General features: G+C 41.7%; 1 protein-coding gene and 1 long non-coding RNA gene across 2 annotated transcripts in view; both read right to left on the bottom strand.

Annotated features, from left to right (window-relative positions):
* The window catches only part of LOC105520641, a 52,795-nt gene extending 46,199 nt beyond the window's left edge, over positions 1–6,596 (bottom strand). The window contains exon 1 of the long non-coding RNA XR_001003166.1: positions 6,554–6,596. This is a non-coding gene — a long non-coding RNA (uncharacterized LOC105520641). The remainder of the gene's footprint in view (positions 1–6,553) is intronic.
* ZNF131 (zinc finger protein 131) overlaps positions 1–6,596 on the bottom strand; it is a 52,200-nt gene extending 45,604 nt beyond the window's left edge. The window contains exon 1 of the mRNA XM_011954477.1: positions 6,494–6,596. The gene's annotated coding sequence lies outside the window, so the exon portion shown is untranslated. The remainder of the gene's footprint in view (positions 1–6,493) is intronic.
* Positions 6,597–7,541: the final 945 nt, after the last annotated feature.

Here is a 7,541-nt window from a genome sequence, read left to right as displayed (position 1 = left end):
AAGACCAGGCTCTACTTCTACTCCTCCAGGTAGTGTGTGCTCATTCTACCAGCAACAAATATTCCAGCTTGGGCCATTTTTTCTTTTTGAGACGGGTTTTGTCATGTTGTTCAGGCTGGTCTCGAACTCCTGACCTCAAGTGATCCACCCGCCTCAGCCTCCCAAAGTGCTGGGATTACAGGCTTGAGCCACCGCGCCCGGCCGAGTATTATGTTTTTCATTGCCCTTAGAAAAGTTCTAAAATCTGGAATGTTGAAAAGTATGTCTGGCCTCCAAGAAGATGTGAATAAGGAATTGTGGACCTAGCTCCCTGTCTTGACTGATGAGAATCACCAATAGACTAAATAAAGTACTGGTATAAGGGCTGGGTGTGGTGGCTCATGCCTGTAATCCTAGCATTATGGGAGGCCAAGGTAGGAGCATTGCTTAAGGCCAGTAGTTCAAGACGAGCATGGGCAAAGTAGTGAGATATCTTCTCTACAAAAGATATAAAAACTAGGCTGGGCATGGTGGCCCATGCCTGCAATACTAGCACTTTGGGAGACTGAGACAGGCAGATCTTTTGAGGTCAGGAGTTTGAGACCAGCCTGGTGAAACATGGTGAAACCCTGTGTCTACTGAAAATACAAAAAAAATTAGCTGGGCATGGTGGCAGGCGCCTTAATTCCAGCCCCTTGGGAGGCTGAAGCATGAGAATTGCTTGAATACGGGAGGCGGAGGTTGCAGTGAGCCACGATCGCACCACACTGTACCCCAACCTGGGCAACAGAGACTCCATCTCAAAAACTGTAATAATAATAAGAAATAAAAATACAAAAACTAGCTGGCCTTGGTGGTATGTGCCTGCAGTTAGAAGGCTGAGATGAGAGGACTGCTTGAACTCAGGAGGTCAAGGATGCAATGAGCCATGATGGTACCACTGCACTCCAGCCTGGGTGACAGAGCAAGACCGTCTCCAAAAAAAAAGTACTGGTACCTGATCTTTGGAATCAAAACTAGGATAAATATCTGGGTTTTTGTTTTGTTTACTATGAGCACCCCAGGTGCTTCTTTTTTTTTTTTTTTGAGATGGAGTCTCACTCTGTCACCCAGGCTGGAGTACAGTGGCGCAATCTTAGCTCACTGCAAGCTCCGCCTCTCGGGATCACACCATTCTCCTGCCTCAGCCTCTCCAGTAGCTGGGACTACAGGTGCCCGCCACCATACCCGGCTAATTTTTTTTGTATTTTTAGTACAGACGGGGTTTCACCGTGTTAGCTGGTCTCGATCTCCTGACCTCATGATCTGGCCGCCTTGGCCTCCCAAAGTGCTGGTATTACAGGCCTGAGCCACTGCGCCTGGCCCCCAGGTGCTTCTAACTTATATGACCAGCCTAACACTGTCCTAGGAACAAACCAGTGACCTAATTAGCTAACATGAACCAAACTGATAACACCTGCCCAGCTAAGTGATGGTAGATGTATAGTAATTATACATCAAGATTAGTTTGGTAACTTAACAAATCTCAGCAATCCCTTACTCCATAACAGAAGTGTGCAGAATACAACTTTTCTAAGAGAGTATCTAAGGAAAATGTTGAAGTGAACAACTTAATCTGAGTCTTCTCCCTGCCAGCAATGCTTAGAATGGAGTAAAAGGGGGCAGCATTCTGGCATTACTCTAGACTCAGGGAATCCCTGCAACTGGGGAAAACTCCTACTCAAAAAGATGTATAAACACGTACAAGGATGTTTTTTGTCCTTGACAGTAGGGGCTAAAATTTCTGGACACTATGTTAGAGTTGCTGTTACAGAGAAACTAAGTGCTATGGATCTGTGGTTTCAGGTGAAGTAGAAAAAGAATGAATTTAGAAAATTGGAGGTTCAGGTTAGAAGGTTGTATGTTCTGAACAAAGGAATGAAGGTCTGTTGAAGATTTTGTATGGTGTGAAACCAAGTCACAAAGCTGAGCTGGGATCCAATTAGCTTCAATAGCTACAAATCTGATTTGAAGTCAAAGATGAACCTGTGGTTCTAATCAAAGGTAACTTACTTTAACCAGGAACACAGAAAACAGGGAGGATGAGCTCAGCTTGCACCTAATGAGTTTATACTCATAGAGAGTATTACAATCTTACTTTATACACGTCATCTGCTTTTACACAATCCTCTAAGACAGTGGTCCTCGACATTGACTGCACACTAGAAGCATGCTAGGGCAGTGCTCCTCAAATTTTACTGTGCATAGGCATCATCTGGAGACCTTGTTCCAATTCAGCAGGTCTGGAGTGGAACCTGAGTCTATATTTCTAACAAGTTTCCTAATGATCCCCATGTATGTGGTCCTCAGACCACAACCTACATAGCAAGAACCTAGAGAACTTTTAAATATAGTTGCCTGGATCCCACTACTGAAAGACTTAATTATCTGGAAATGCAACCTGGACATCTGTATTTGTGATAGCTTCCCTGGTGTCTCTAATGCCCATCTAATGTGCCATGCTGTAAGTCATTATTTATATTTTACGAGTGGGGGATGGGGTCCCAGTTCTAGCTAAGATGGAGAATGCACACTCCACCCTATCTTGTCCGTTGATCACAACTAAAAATCCTGGAAAGAACACATAAAGCAAATATACAAGGACGCTGAAAAGTAAGTTGAAGCAAGCAGACTGGGAAGAGAAATCAAAACTCAAACAGTAGTAAGTTTCCTGTTTTTTTCCTCCCACAAATGTCCGCTTAGACTTGAGGACAGCCCAAATCTAACTGTGCAGTGAGTGGAGACAGAGAAAAGTTTCAAGAGAAATTCCTTCTGGACAGAGAACCAGAAAAGACGATGAATGGGAGAGGGACAATGGGGAGGGGTGGATATCTGGTAATTTTTCTTCTCTCTCAGCTCTGCCTCAAGGCAAGTCCCAATTCTGAGTCTGCACACCTGTGACTGGTGGTGGTCTCCTAAACTCTAAAAGAAAGTTCTTCTGACAAAAGAACCAGGAAAAAGATGATGATCTGAAGAGTATGGAGGAGGGAATTCATTTTATTTTTTTCTCTTAACTTTTCTCTCTCTCCATTTTGTCCAGGAAATGAGCCCCTCCACAGAAACCGTATCAAAGCACAAAGAAGCTAAAATCCCAGTTTTCTCACCAAAGAACCACAAAAAGAAACTCTTGGGAGCTTGTGTACAAGGGATATCATGGGAAGGAGAAAAGTCCTCCACATTTGTGTATACAATCTCAAGTTTACCACCAAGATGCCCATGTGTGGAACTGACCCAAGACGGCAGAGCAAAGGCTTTGAGAACTGCACAATGGCACGGATGGCACACCTGGGACCTGAACGGCAATACAAAGGTTTTGAAAACTAAGTTCAAATTGGATCCGCAGCCCACAGAGGCAGTCTGAACCTAGCCAGGTTAACTGCCCGCTAAAGCAAAACCAAAAAACCAAAAATATTTTCCAGAGGATTTTAACAGCATCCAGTCTTGTAACAAAATATTCAAATGTCAATGACATACTCCAAAATTATGTGACATATGAAAAATATGGAATCCAAGATGTCTAACGTCACACAACACACAAACAGTTAAAACAGGGCTAAAACTCAGATTTCTAACTATATGCCCAGGGCTTTCTCTACAGCCAGGTGACCTTGCTAGACAGTACAGTAACCCCAGTTAAGGGCTTAAGATACTGAACCAAATTAATTATTTAAACCTGAATCTGACCAAATGACAGAAATAAGAGTGTCTATTTTGCTTTCTTATCTATCTCGAGTTCAAATACTGAAGACTCCACAGACCCAAATCTCAAGGTGACTAGTCTTCAGAAGACCAGGCTCTACTTCTACTCCTCCAGGTAGTGTGTGCTCATTCTACCAGCAACAAATATTCCAGCTTGGGCCATTTTTTCTTTTTGAGACGGAGTTTCACTCTTGTTGCCCAGGCTGGAGTGCAATGGCGTGATCTTGGCTCACCGCAACCTTTGCCTCCCAGGTTCAAGTGATTCTCCTGCCTCAGCCTTCCTGAGTAGCTGGGATTACAAGTGCCCGCCACCACGCCTGGCTAATTGTATATTTTTAGTGGAGACGGGGTTTCACCATGTTGGTCAGGCTGGTCTCCAACTCTTGACCTCAGGTGATCTGCCCACCCTCGGCCTCCCAAAGTGATGGGATTACAGGTGTGAGCCACCGCACCCGGCTGGGTCACTTGCTTTTTAAGACTTAAAATTTCTGCTCAGATTCAGCCAGTCACGGTGGCTCACACCTGTAATCCCAGCACTTTGGGAGGAAGAGGCGAGTGGATCACTTGAGGTGGGGAATTCAAGACCAGCCTGACCAACATGAAGAAACCCTGCCTCTACTAAAAATACAAAATTGGCTGGGCATGGTGGCACGTGCCTATAATCCCAGCTACTCAGGAGGCTGAGGCAGGAGAATCGCTGGAACCTGGGAGGTGGAGGTCGCGATGAGCCAAGATCACATCATTGCACTCCAGCCCAGGTAAAAAGAGCTAAAATCCATCTCCAAAAAAAAAGAAAAAAAAATTCTGCTCAGACTCTCCTCTTTGAATTCTCTCCTCTCTAAGGAAGACCAAACCATTCATTCTCCCTCTTCAGTGATACCATTTCACAGTAATAGTCTTTGTAATACTTTTTAAACTCCTTTATTTGCCTGTTGCTCACCTGCTATGGAATTTTCCGACTACTGTAAGGGATGTCTTATTCACTAACTCTTCATCTCCTGGGTCTAACATAGTACATAATATAGGTATTCAATACGATATATATATTTTTTTGAGACAGGGCCTTGCTCTGTCGCCCAGGCTACAGTGCACTGGCAAAATCATGGCTCACTGCAGCTTTGACCTCCTAGGTCCCAGCAATCCTCCCACCTCAGTCTCCTGAAGAGCTGGGACCACAGGTATATGCCATCAGACTCAGCTAATAATTTTTTTAATTTTTTGTAGAGAAGGGATCTCCCTAATGTTTCCTAGGCCGGTCCCTGTTTATTAAACTTTGACAATACACCAAGTATTATGCCAGGCATTCTGCATGTTATCACAATTAGTCTTTATAAGCCTATGAACCCACTTTTCAGATGAGGAGAAAAGTATGCAATTGAGGTAAAGTAACCTGCCTGAGGTCACATATTTTAAAAGCCTCAGGTGTGAATGAATTAATGGAGGCTTACTTTGTAGTAGAAACCACTATCATCTGGGCAGTCACATTCTCTTATTAAGTTTTGTGGATTTCCATAATTATATCTCTGTCCTGATCATAGATATTAAAAGATAATCTAGCTGCGAATATATCAGCTATAATGCTAAACTGGAACATACCAAAATTAAAGAATATTCTTAACTCTTTTTTGTTTTCTTTACTCCTCTAGGCATCAAAGGGGAAAAAAGCAAGTTTCTAGGCAACCCATTCAGAACAAAGAATACGTACACGATGAAACAGATACAAAACCAAAATCCAAGAACCCTAAAAGAAGCTAAAATTTTGTAATTACATAAGCAAACAGATTTATTTCCTACTGTTTCGGATTTTGATGCCGGTGGTAGGGGAGGAGTTAATGCAGTAGCAGAAGAAAAAGCATGGTAATTAATAGCACAGACTTAATTCCTTGCTAGTTGGGCAACCCTGGGCAAGTAACCTTTTAGAGTCTCTTTCCTGAAGTGTAAATTATTAGAAGTAACACCACTTTCCTTTAAAAAAAAAAAAAAAGAAAGAAAGAAAAGACAGGGTCTATGTTGCCCCAGGCTGGCCTTGAACTCCTGGGCTCAAGCAATCCTCCTGCCTCAGCCTCCCCAATAGCTGGGATTACAAGCACAAGCCATCATGCCCAACATCAAAGGATCGCTGTGAGCAATTAGACAATACACAAACTACATATTACAATGCCTGGCACTTGGCAGGTTATTAGAAAAATGTTTAGAAAGTACAAAAATCACTTTTTGCTTCAAGGTAACAGGTACTGATCCATCCCATTGTAGAGCCAGAATTTCCTCTGAATGCTACTTCAGTTAATTTTTCCTAGCTTTCTTCCTATTATGGCAGCCCACTTCACACTGTGCATGTCATCTGTACCTCTGCTAGTACATCACTACTTCTGCTACAGAGTACAGTAGAAGTTTCTACTGTAACCTGCAGCATCTCCATCGGTCTGAAACATAAACCCACTGAACAAAGCTGGTAATTCACGTTTAATACGTGTTTTCAAAAGACAATGACCACCAGTTTCCACAATGGAAAAGACCAACACCTACCATCTAAGTTTCTCCTGGTAGACCATTCAACCAAGCACTTCACTGAACGTAAGACTTCTCAGGTATCAGAAGAACAATTTATCTACCTTTACCTATAGAACTACTGATGCCTATTTCCCATGGTGTCTTGATAAACTGTTTAAAACTGCTTCACCAATTGTTTGCTAAGTATTGTATTTAAAACAAGCATTTAAATAAAACGGCTTCTTTGACTTATTAAATAAAAAACAAAAAATAAACAATCACTTACCTTCTATCTCCACCAAAGGTTCTTGGGTAAACTCCTGAAAGAATTTGTAGAAGAACTTACTACAAGCAGCCAAAACAGCCTTGTGAGCCTTAAAATGGTGTCCTAGGTAGAATTTAAAAAAAAAAGAAAATAATACACAAGCACAAAAATCAAATGTATAACTATATAAAAGACTGAAAAATCATATAAAACAAAAAATAGGTCTTCCTTCATTACATAACTATATAAATTATTGAACTCAATGCAGAATATTCTTGGCAGCTATCTTGGCAAATGTTAATCTCAATTAGATAGGAAGCTAAAACTTCACTTCAAACTCCTTTAGTTTTATAAAGGCTAATTTACAACACTAGGTAAGGAGCCTCTTGTCACTTTATTTCCAATTAAGTAGTGAGAAGCATATCCAACTCAGTTGAAACTGCTAAATAAAAGGACAACCCTTTAAAAGGTCACATATCATTTGGAAAAAGAGAAAAAAGCCGTAAACACAAAGCTGGATATGTCTGCTATGAAAAACATTTTAATATGCCTAATATTTGGAGGCTCCATCTATGGCAGACCCATAATTTTAAAAAGAGCTTACCTTGAGAAACCTATTTTCACTAAACAGAAAACATACACAAGCTGGATTTTCTTTTATTATAGAGACAACTTCTAAGACTGGTTAAAGACCCTATTTTATTTTGGAGATTGTCAAAGGGGGTATGAGTGCTGCAAAGGAATCTCTCTCATTCTCCCTTTTAGACCATTTGGGAAACTAGAAATCAACACTTCCCAAATGACTCCTGTGAGGGACTTCTCAAAGAAGCTTACCAACAAGAGGCTATCAACCAAACATTTTGAGACATCCTGTCCCCAACGCCATCATCTTGCACTCAACAGGATGTGAGAAGTTAAAATGAGATGAACACCAGACTACGTGGAAAGCGTGACTGATCAACCAGTCTTCTGCAGCACGCTCTGTGTGAGTGGACACTGACAAGTGCAATCTGGTCTGCAGGCTTTGGTAGGGAGACCATAGAGGATGTGTTTTAAAAAAAAAAAAAAA

The sequence above is a fragment of the Colobus angolensis genome, unplaced genomic scaffold, assembly GCF_000951035.1.
Source record: "Colobus angolensis palliatus isolate OR3802 unplaced genomic scaffold, Cang.pa_1.0 Scaffold383, whole genome shotgun sequence".
NCBI classification, from domain to species: domain Eukaryota; kingdom Metazoa; phylum Chordata; class Mammalia; order Primates; family Cercopithecidae; genus Colobus; species Colobus angolensis.
The sequence above is the reverse complement of the archived record's forward strand: the minus strand, read 5'-3'. Positions and strand labels throughout refer to the sequence as shown.